The sequence below is a fragment of the Bos indicus genome, chromosome 17, assembly GCF_029378745.1.
Source record: "Bos indicus isolate NIAB-ARS_2022 breed Sahiwal x Tharparkar chromosome 17, NIAB-ARS_B.indTharparkar_mat_pri_1.0, whole genome shotgun sequence".
In the NCBI taxonomy this organism is placed as follows: Eukaryota; Metazoa; Chordata; class Mammalia; order Artiodactyla; family Bovidae; genus Bos; species Bos indicus.
In genome coordinates this window covers 38,464,483-38,476,675 of record NC_091776.1, presented here as the reverse complement: position 1 = coordinate 38,476,675, position 12,193 = coordinate 38,464,483, and the positions used below count along the sequence as shown (strand labels likewise).

Below are 12,193 nucleotides of genomic sequence, written 5' to 3'. Positions count from 1 at the left end.
ACTCAGAATGATGGTACACTATTAAATAGGTTTATTCTAGTAGTTCTAACAGATAAAGTAAGCCTTCCTTGAAGAGATGAGAGAGTCAACCAAGCAAATGTTTGGGGAAAGAAAATTCCAGGCAAAGAACACTGCTCAGAGAAAAGATTCTTAGGAGGAGGGCATGGTAACCCACTCCAGTATTCTTTTTTTTTTTTTAAAGCAGAAAAGAGTTTAGTTGAAGTGCTTTTTATTTTTAGACCAACCGAACATTTTATTGAAGAAGGAAATGGCAACCCACTCCAGTATTTTTGACTGGAAAATCCCATGGACTGAGGAGCTGGGTAGGCTACAATCCATGGGGTCTCAAATAGTTGGACACTATTGAGCAACTCACTTTCACTTTCAAACACTTAATATAAAAACACTTTAATATACAAACTGCAATCACAACAGCATCCACATAGCAGTGAGGGGATGGGCATGTGGGTGGGGAGCATGGCAAGGGAGGAAGGTTTTCAGGGTCCCTACTGTTTCCCTGGTCTGCACTGTGACCTGAGTACAGGAGGTTTTGGCAGAGCTCAGATCAACACAGCCAGAAGCAGAGAGGTCCTGACACCAATATTGAGACAGACTGATAATAGCAGGCCCCTTCAAAGTGCCATTGTTTCCAAGGGGCAGCCTCCAGGGAACGCCAGATCCAGTTGGGAGGTGGTTGTGACCCAAAGGAGAGTCAACCATCTTTTCTCAGCATCCTGCAGACCACTTTTATGGGAATAGGGTTTTCCAGAGGGCTACTGAATTGAAAAGACCTAAAAATCACCCAGCAAAAGGATGAGAAATTGTGTCTGAGTCCATCTTCTACCAAGACTCTTGGCCTGGGACTCCAGAAAGCTGGGTGGATCTGCTCAGATGGTTGGGAAGGGAAGTGAATGTCAGAAACTTTGGCCCAACAGGGTCAATGCCTTGCCATGTATTAACCAAGAAAGCCTTAAGGCAGGCCTGAGTGGTCTGTTAGAAGAGTTTGGGGTTAATGGCACTCCTTGGATGACGGTGGCACAATGGCCCACAGATGGGGTTTATAGTGTGTGTGGAAGACAGAAAGGACACAAGACAGAAAGAATTAAGAACTGAGTACTTGCTTCTTTCATGGCTGGGCAGTAGAGGGGAGATGATCCTCTGGGCCAGGGCTAGAAGAGACCAGAATCCCCTTCCTTCCTGGGGGCCAAGTTTTGACTGGTCTGGATAGCTCATGGCCCCAAAGTCCTCCACATGGCCTCCCAGAGACTCTCCAGGAGGCCCGGCTGTCCCCTCCAGATGTGCCAGGAGACTGGCTGTGGTCCAAGCTGGGCCCAGGTAGGGCCTGGAGTCCAACAGCTAGATGAAGTCCATGGAATTCTGAGGGAGGAGGCCCATTATGCAGCCAGGGAGACCCAAGCCCTTGGTACCTGTGCAGCTGAGGGGGAGACAGCAGCCCAGGGCAGGGTCCTGGTTCTCTATGGCTTCCAACCTGTCTGTGTTGTTGTCCCAGTTGATGTAGAAGCAGTTCACCAGGGGATCTGAGGCCAAGATGTTCCACTGGAGCTGAGAGAAGTGTGACTTCAGGGGTGGGTTCTCGCACAGCTAGCTGCTAAGGTACCCACTGTCGACGCTGTAGCTGACTCAGATGAACTCCTGTCTGTGGTAGCTGCAGGTGATGAGGACCATGGTCACTCCCAGGCTATCAGACTCAAGGATGAGGGATGGGTTGGGGGCATCTGCCTGAAAGATGAACATGTGTCTCCCTGCCGGGACAGGGCCAACCAGCAGAGTCTAGGATTTGATCAAATTCACTCTCAGCTGAGCCAGTATAAACGTTCTTCCACTCCAGGTAGTCTGTCAGGGCCTCATTGCACTCGAAGCTGATGTCTCAACCAGAAAGGGCTGTGGAAAAGGCTCAGATTTTCCAGCACCGCCGTGTTCAATACTGACACCTTAGCCATCGCCTTGTAGGGTCACAGCTGAGGCCAGAGCTGGGGCTGAGCCAGCAGCTGGGTCTTGTCAGGTCAGCGGAGAAGCTTTGTCCAAATCAGCTCCTGCCTTCTCTGACTGCAATCTGAAGTTCCACTCCAGTATTCTGACCTGGAGAATCCCATGGACAGAGGAGACTGGCACGCTATGGTCCATAGAGTTGCAAAGAGTCAGGCACAAGTGAAGTGGCTTAGCACACAGGCACATCCCTGGAGTACTTGAGGAACGATGAAAGAGATAATGTGGAGATTCCTTAAAAAACTGGAAATAGAACTGCCTTATGATCCAGCAACCCCACTGCTGGGCATACACACTGAGGAAACCAGAAGGGAAAGAGACACGTGTACCCCAATGTTCATCGCAGCACTGTTTATAATAGCCAGGACATGGAAGCAACCTAGATGTCCATCAGCAGATGAATGGATAAGAAAGCAGTGGTACATATACACAATGGAGTATTACTCAGCCATTAAAAAGAATACATTTGAATCAGTTCTAATGAGGTGGATGAAACTGGAGCCTATTATACAGAGTGAAGTAAGCCAGAAGGAAAAACACCAATACAGTATACTAATGCATATATATGGAATTTAGAAAGATGGTAACAATAACCTGGTGTACGAGACAGCAAAAGAGACACTGATGTATAGAACAGTCTTATGGACTCTGTGGGAGAGGGAGAGGGTGGGAAGATTTGGGAGAATGGCAATGAAACATGTAAAATATCATGTAGGAAACGAGTTGCCAGTCCAGGTTCGATGCACAATGCTGGATGCTTGGGGCTGGTGCACTGGGACGGCCCAGAGGGATGGTATGGGGAGGGAGGAGGGAGGAGGGTTCGGGATGGGGAACACATGTATACCTGTGGCGGATTCATTTTGATATTTGGCAAACTAATACAATTATGTAAAGTTTAAAAATAAAATAAAATTAAAAAAAAAAAAAAAGAGATAATGTGACTGGAGCAGAAAACAGAGAAAAGATTTGAGGAAGTAGTAACAAATCTTATGGGTGAAGAGAGGATTTGTTTAATGGGAAAAAAAAGGTGTTTATATGCTTATAAAATGCTCTGTAAAGAGGAAAATAAAATGATGCAAGAAAGGGTTGCTTTTTTTTTTTTTTTAGTTCTTCTGTCCTTGATGAGATAAGAGATGTGACTCCTTCCTTAATAGAGGCACATCTAGAACTTTCACTGGAACAGTAGAGATAGCAGAGTAAATGAGCAGGATGCAAGTTGTTAAAAATTATGGTCTCTCAAGTGCAAATACTATTCTGATATTTTCTGTTTTCCCCATAAATAGGAAGCATGATTATCCAATTTGAATGAGATTAAGAGAAGAGATCTGGAGTGGAATGAAGAGAAGGCATGGGATGGTCTAGGCGAATAGAAGAGTGAATTGTCTGGGTTATGATATAAGATCTTGAAGCAGCACTAAAAGCCCACTTGACCTTAGTGTGGCTGTGGGTATAAAGTGAGATCAAGCTTCATGTCTGTAGGTAATTTATTAGGGATATTCAGCTGTTAATGAGTTGGATACAAGCATGATGACTGATGTCAGAAAGGCACACAGACGTGATAGAGGAAAATGGAGATTTAAAGTTTCTGCAAAGACAGGATTTTCATGAGGAATCAGGAATTCTACTTCATATAAGGAATATTAGGATCCACAGATTGTGATCTTAGGAAAATGCTTCTTAAGCTTTACCATGCACCACAAACCCCTGAACACATGTTAAAACACAGTTTATAGATTCACAAACTTGGAGTTCTAGATTCAGCAGGTTTGATGAGGATCCCAAGAATTTGCATTCCTAGCAGTTTTCCAATTGGTACTTACACTATTGTTCCAGTGATCACACTTAGAGATCTATTTTTTTTTTTTAAGATAGTCTTAAGGATATGTAATCTCTTGGTTTTCACTTATCTTTTGTTCTCATTCTTTGAGACCATATATCTGTATTTCATGTATTTATTAATTGGTTCATTTAATATGGTTGACTCTTGTTCAAGAGTCATGTAGAGGTTAGAGGAACTGACCCTCCTCACAGTTGAAAATCTGTGTGTATAACTTATAGTCAGCCCTTCATATATGCAATTCCTCTGCATCTGTGGTACCACATACATGTATACAAACCACTACAGATTGTGTGGTACTGTAGCACTTATGATTTTGAAAAATCGCATATCAGTGGACCCGTGCATTTCAAACCTAAGTTATTTTAGAGTCAACTGCATATTCATTTATATATTAATATATATATATATATGTTAATCTGCTTGAAATTCACCATAAGTCTTCTAAAGATTTGAGATGAATACATAACCCATACTGTTATGGTTATGAAAAAGTAGAATAAATATAATCACCTCTTTATCATTTTTACCAGTATCTCCTGGCTAGAGCTTTGGTTAGTAGGCAAGAACTTATTATTTTAAAATTAATTTTTCATTGATATGTAATAATTATACTTTAAAAGTGATTTATTAGGCTTATATTACTTTCAGTTTAAATCTGTAAATGGGTTTTAGCATATTTTCCAAACAAAAAACTCTTCAATGTAAACCAACAAAAAGTGAACACATTTTTTATCCATGGACTTTTATTCTCTTTTAGCACTTAGAGAAAAAAGGAAAATCTATATTGGATAATAAATAGCATTGTAAGCAAACCTATATTGCTCTGGAAAACGTGTGGTCACTTTTAAATTACTATCAGTACAAGCAAATACACCAGAAGGCTGTCTCTAAAGCAACATGCCAAATCTAGCAATAGGATGATTTTCCCTTTGAAGGTAGTAGACAGGTCTCCAGAAGGAACATTTGGTGAAGAATCTGTCAACTGCCTTTATTACCTTCTAAACTACCTCTAACTTACAGGTATTCCCAGTTTTGTACTGCAGATAATTTGAGCTCCATCTGTGGTTGATGAATATTTTTCAGTATGCTGTTACAAATTATGGCTTTAGGCATTGTTGCACCTTCTCCCTGCAAATTCAACTACATAAATTGCTCTGTTTCTTGAGTCTGAATGCATTTCCATAGTGGGAATGCAGTGAGAGAAATAGGAATCATTATTTTTATGTTGTAATTTGTTGGATAGATTGCTTCCAAAAGAGGGCTGGTTTAAATTTTATGCTGAAATTATTAACTCTGTGATTATTAATTCTTAAATATGAAATTCAATTAATAGTTGGCAAGATGGAATAGTAGAAAGACCCTGAGCTCCTCTCTCCTATAAGCATATCAAATTCACAATTATTTGGAAAACAGCCATCAATGAAGAAAGACCAGACGTACTAGAAAAGATCTTTCACAACTAAAGCTATTAAAAAATAAATCACAATAAGATGGGTAGGAGGGACAGAGTTGCAATATGATCAAGTCCAATGCCTTCAAGTGGACTGCACACAAAGAGGAGAACAATCATACTACAGAGGTTGACCCAAAGGAGCGAGAGGTCCAAGACCCATGTGGGCTCTGTAGCATGGGAATACTGTAACAGGAAGATGAATCCCTGGAGCTTTTGGTTGCAAAGGCCACTGGGGCTTAGTTTGGGGACTTCCAGAGTGTGAGAGGAAATAGTGATGTCACTTTTGAGTGACACCTACAAAATCTCATATGCTCTGGCTCTAGAGCAGGGAAGAAGCCATAATGTGATAGATGCTTAGGTCAGACCAACCTGCTGATGCTGAAGATTCTCCTGGAGAGGCAGGAAGTGACTGCAGCTTACCCTGGGGGCATAGACATTCAGATTAGATGAGATCAGTCGCTCAATCCTGTCCTGCTCTTTGCCACCCCATGAATCGCAGCACTCCAGGCCTCCGTGTCCATCACCAACTCCCAGAGTTCACTGAGACTCACGTCCATTGAATCAGTGATGCCATCCAGCTATCTCATCCTCTGTCATCCCCTTCACCTCTTGCCCCCAATCTCTCCCGGCATAAGAGTCTTTTCCAATGAATCAACTCTTTGCATGAGGTGGCCAAAGGTTTCAGCTTTAGCATCATTCCTTCCAAAGAAATCCCAGGGCTGATCTCCTTCAGAATGGACTGGTTGGATCTCCTTGCAGTCCAAGGGACTCTCAAGAGTCTTCTAAAACACCACAATTCAAAAGCATCAATTCTTCGGCACTCAGCCTTCTTCACAGTCCAACTCTCACATCCATACATGACCATAGGAAAAACCATAGCCTTGACTAGATGAACCTTTGTTGGCAAAGTAATGTCTCTGCTTTTGAATATGCTGTCTAGGTTGGTCATAACTTTCATTCCAAGGAGTAAGCCATCTTTGAATTTCATGGCTGCAGTCACAATCTGCAGTGATTTTGGAGCCCAGAAAAATAAAGTCTAACACTGTTTCCACTGTTTCCCCGTCTATTTCCCATGAAGTGATGGTACCAGATGCCATAATCTTCGTTTTCTGAATGTTGAACTTTAAGCCAACTTTTTCACTCTCCACTTTCACTTTCATCAAGAGGCTTTTTAGTTCGTCTTCACTTTCTGTATTAAGGGTGGTGTCATCTGCATATCTGAGGTTATTGATATTTCTCCTGGCAATCTTGATTCCAGCTTGTGTTTCTTCCAGTCCAGCATTTCTCATGATGTACTCTGCATAAAAGTTAAATAAGCAGGGTGACAGTATACAGCCTTGACGTACTCCTTTTCCTATTTGGAACCAGTCTGTTGTCCCATGTCCAGTTCTAACTGTTGCTTCCTGACCTGCATAGAGGTTTCTCAAGAGGCAGATCAGGTGGTCTGGCATTCCCATCTCTTTCAGAATTTTCCACAGTTTATTGTGATCCACACAGTCAAAGGCTTTGGCATAGTCAATAAAGCATAAATAGATGTTTTTCTGCAACTCTCTTGCTTTTTCCATGATCCAACAGATGTTGGCAATTTGATCTCTGGTTCCTCTGCCTTTTCTAAAACCAGCTTGAACATCAGGAAGTTCAAGGTTCATGTATTGCTGAAGCCTGGCTTGGAGTATTTTGAGCATTACTTTACTAGCATGTGAGATGAGTGCAATAGTGCGGTAGTTTGAGCATTCTTTGGCATTGCCTTTCTTTGGGATTGGAATGAAAACTGACCTTTTCCAGTCCTGTGGCCAATGCTGAATTTTCCAAAATTTGCTGGCATATTGAGTACAGCACTTTCACAGCATCATCTTTCAGGATTTGGAATAGTTCAACTGGAATTCCATCACCTCCACTAGCTTTGTTCGTAGTGATGCTTTCTAAGGCCCACTGGACTTCACATTCCAGGATGTCTGGCTCTAGGTCAGTGATCACACCATCGTGATTATCTGGGTCGTGAAGATCTTTTTTTGTACAGTTCTTCTGTGTATTCTTGCCATCTCTTCTTAATATCTTCTGCTTCTGCTTCTGTTAGGTCCATACCATTTCTGTCCTTTATCGAGCCTATCTTGGCATGAAATGTTCCTTTGGTATCTCTGAGTTTCTTGAAGAGATCTCTAGTCTTTCCCATTCTGTTGTTTTCCTCTATTTCTTTGCATTGATCACTGAAGAAGGCTTTCTTATCTCTTCTTGCTATTCTTTGGAACTCTGCATTCAGATGCTTATATCTTTCCTTTTCTCCTTTGCTTTTCACTTCTCTTCTTTTCACAGCTATTTTTAAGGCCTCCCCAGACAGCCATTTTGCTTTTTTGCATTTCTTTTTCATGGGGATGTTCTTGATCCCTGTCTCCTGTACAATGTCACAAACCTCATTCCATAGTTCATCAGGCACTCTATCTATCAGATCTAGGCCCTTACATCTATTTCTCACTTCCACTGTATAATCATAAGGGATTTGATTTAGGTCTTACCTGAATGGTCTAGTGGTTTTCCCTACTTTCTTCAATTTCAGTATGAATCTGGCAATAAGGAGTTCATGGGCTGAGCCATAGTCAACTCCTGGTCTTGTTTTTGCTGACTTATAGAGCTTCTCCATCTTTGGCTGCAAAGAATATAATCAATCTGATTTCAGTGTTGACCATCTGGTGATGTCCATGTATAGAGTCTTCTCTTGTGTTGTTGGAAGAGGGTGTTTGTTATGACCAGTGCATTTTCTTGGCAAAACTCTATTAATCTTTGCCCTGCTTCATTCCGTATTCCAAGGCCAAATTTGCCTGTTATTCCAGGTGTTTTTTAACTTCCTACTTTTGCATTCCAGTCACCAGTAATGAAAAGGACATCTTTTTTGAGTGTTAGTTCTAAAAGGTCTTGTAGGTCTTCATATAAACGTTCAACTTCAGCTTCTTCAGCGTTACTGGTTGGGGCATAGACTTGGATTACTGTGATATTGAATGGTTTGCCTTGGAAATGAACAGAGATCATTCTTTTGTTTTTGAGATTGCATCCAAGTACTGCATTTCAGACTCTTTGGTTGACCATGATGGCTACTCCTTTTCTTCTGAAGGATTCCTGCCTGCAGTAGTAGATATAATGGTCATCTGAGTTAAATTTACCCATTCCAGTCCATTTCAGTTCACTGATTTCTAGAATGTCGACATTCACTCTTGCCATCTCCTGTTTGACCACTTCCAATTTGCCTTGATTCATGGACCTGACATTCCAGGTTCCTATGCAATATTGCTCTTTATAGCAGCGGACCTTGCTTCTATCACCAGTAATATCCACAGCTGAGTATTCTTTTTGCTTTGGCTCCATGCCTTCATTCTTTCTGGAGTTATTTCTCCATTGATCTCCAGTAGCATATTGGGCACCTACTGACTTGGGGAGTTTCTCTTTCAGTATCCTATCATTTTGCCTTTTCATACTGTTCATGGCATTCTCAGGGCAAGAATACTGAAGTAGTTTGCCATTAGTGGAAGCCATTTTGGGGAGCTCCTTCTACCTTGTGGACACTGGTGATGCAAGTGTTATTTTGGAATACTTCCTCTAATGTATTAACCCAGGACTCAGTCTGGACCTGATCCAGTGATTTGTAGTCACCATTTCTGGGATGCCTCAGGCCAAGAAACTAATTGTCTCACCTTCTGGCCATCAAGCTGCCTTAAGACTCCCTTCAAGAAACCCCAGGCCAATATTATCAGGAGGAAACACCATTTGCCAGTGATCCAACATCAGTTCTAGGACCCCTGGGCCCTTTAATCAGATCCCAAGAGCCCTGGGGTCTCCTGGACTAGTCTCTACCCACCAGTAACCCATCACTAGCCCTTGGGTCCTTGGCATTCTGCAAGTTTGTGACCTCATGTTGACAACCAGCCACTGGCAATCTTCACATAAGTCAGGACATAGCAACCAACTGGACAAGTGGTCAACTAATTCTACCAGACTGCCCACATAGTTATCCCACCAACCAGAAAAACCACAGAACTCTTAAAGAAGTAACTGTAGAGCATACAGCTCTGGGAACAAGAAGAAAGTGTGCTGCCAGGATGTATAGAACACATCTAAGAAAATGCATTTCTCCAAGGCTTGGAATTATAACAAACCTACCAAGTAGATAAAAATAAATATAGCAAATCAGGAAAAATAAAGTGTCAGAGGAATATGTTCCCCAAAAAGGAACAAAATAAAACAACAGAGGAAGGACTAAGTGAAGTGGATATAGGCAGCCTACCCAATAAAGAGTTCAGGATAGTGACTGTAAAAATAATCAAAGAACTAGGAAAAAGAATAGATGCAGAGAATGAAAAGTTGGAAGTTTTTAACAAAGAGACAGTATAAAGAACAACCAAAAAGAAATGAAGAATACAAAAGTTGAAATGAAAAACACTCTAGAAAGAATAAAAGCAGGATAAATGATACAAAGGAACAGATGAATGAGCTGAAAAACAGAGCGGTGAAAATCACTGAGGCTGAACAGAAGAAAAGAAAGAGAAAAGGAAAAAAGGAGGACTGCTTAAGAGACCTCTGAAATAGTATCAGAAGAGAATATAGACCGACAGAATATATAGAATATAGACTATATATAGACAGAAGGAGAATATAGAAAGAGGCTGAGAACATAGTTGAAGACATAATAGCTGAAAACCTCCTTAACCTGGGAAAGGAAATAGATATCCAAGTCCAGGAAGTGCAGAGAATCCAGTTTAGAATCAACCCAAAGAGAAATGGAGCAAGAGACATTATAACTGAAATGGCAAAAATTAAAAATAGAGAATATTAAAAGTAGCAAAGGAAAAGCAACAAGTAGCATACAAAGGAATTCCCATAAGGATGACTTTTCAGAAAAAACCATAGAAACCAAAAGAGTGGAATGATGTATTTAAAATGATGAAACAGAAAACCCTATAACCAAGACAAAACTACCAAACAAGGCTGTCATTCAGATTTAAAAGACAGGTTAAAAGCTTATGAGCAAAAAATTAGAGAGTTCAGCACTACCAAACCAGCTTCATAAGAAATGTAAAAGGAACTTCTTCACTTGGGAAAAAAAAAAAAAAAGCCACGACTTATAAAATTAAAATGATTAAATGAAAAAGTTCATTGGTAAAGGCAAATATACAGTAAAAGTATAAATGGCATTTACCATGTATTAAGTCATTTATGCACAAAGCTGATAGAATGGTCAAAGATAAAAATAGTAAAATCATCTATATCCACAATAAGCAATGTAATAGTGGAAGTCCTAGTCACAGCAATTAGAGGAAAAAAAGAAATAAAAACAGTCCAAAATTGAAAGTAAGAAGTAAAAATGTTTGCAGATATCATGATATAATATATAGAAAATCTTAAAGATACCACCAAAAAACTACAGAGAAATCTGTTCATTTCTATACACTAAGAAATAGAATTTAAGGAAACAATTTCATTTACAATTGCATCAAAAAGAATAAAATACCTATTAATGAAACTACATAAGTAGGTAAAAGAACTGTCAGAAAAATTTACGATATCAGTGAAAGAAACTGAAGATGACACATACAGTTGGAAAGATGCACCATGTTCATGTGTTAGAACAATTAATGCTGTTAAAACAATCCAAAGGAATCTACAGATTGAATGTAAGTCATATCAAAATGCCAATGGTGTTTCTTGCAGAACTAGAACAAATGATTTTAAAATTTACATGGAAAGTACAAGAGACCCTGAAGAGCCAAAACTATCATGAGAAAAAACTAAGCTGGAGAAATCATACTCCTTGACTTCAAACTATACTACAAAACTACAGTAATCAAGTTGGTAAGGTACTGGCACAAAAACAGACACACAGGTCAGTGGGTTAGAGTAAAAGGCCCAGAAATAAACCCAGGCTATACTGGTCAATTAATCTATAATAAAATACATTATCTTTAATAAGTGGTGCTTGGAAAACTGTATTGCTATCTGTAAAGAAATCAGATAAGGGCATTCTCAAACACCACATATAAAAATAAACTCAAAATGGATTAAAGACCTAAATACAGGATGGAAAACCATAAGACTCCCAGAAGAAAACATAGGCACAACACTCTGACATAAATATTAGCAACAAACTTCTGAATCTGTCTCACAAAGAAAAGGAAACAAAAGCAAAAATAAACGTGGTCAAATTAAACTTAAAAATTGTTGCACATCTAAAGTATTAGGAAATATTTGTCAATGATATGACAGATAAGGATTTGGTTAATATACTAAGTACATAAACCGTTCATACAACTCAACATCAAAAAAACAACTCAATTTAAAAGTAGGCAAAAGACCTAAATAGACATTTTTTTCCCCAAAGAAAACATATACAACAAGCACCTGTAAAGATTTTTAACACTATCAGTCTCCAGAGGGATACAAATAGAAACTATAATTATATATCACCTCAGACATGTGAGAATGGCCATGATCAAAAATAACACAAATAACAAATGTCAGCAAGAATGTAGAGAAAAGCAAACCCTCACATGCTGTTGGTGGGGCTGTAAATTTTTGCAGCCACTGTGGGAAACTGTATGAATTTCTCAGAAAACTAAAACTAGAACTACCATAACACTGAGCAGTTCCACTCTTAGGCGTATATCTTTAAAAAAATAACCTGCAAAACACTAATTCAAAAAGATGAATGTACCTTAATGTTTCTAGCAACATTATTTACAATGATATTATGTCTTTCCCTCTCTGACTTATTTCAGTTAGTATGTGCTCAATCGTGTTTCATTCTTTGCAGCCTCATAGACTATAGACAAGGAAGCAAACTAAATATCTATCAACAGGTGAATGAAGAAGATGTGGTATAATGCAATATTATGCCACCACAAAAAATA

The 12,193-nt window shown here is 39.7% G+C and overlaps 1 pseudogene; it reads right to left on the bottom strand.

Annotated features, from left to right (window-relative positions):
• Positions 1-1,356: 1,356 nt before the first annotated feature.
• On the bottom strand, positions 1,357-1,961 carry LOC109570885 (histone chaperone ASF1B pseudogene; annotated as a pseudogene).
• Between the last annotated feature and the right edge of the window lie 10,232 nt (positions 1,962-12,193).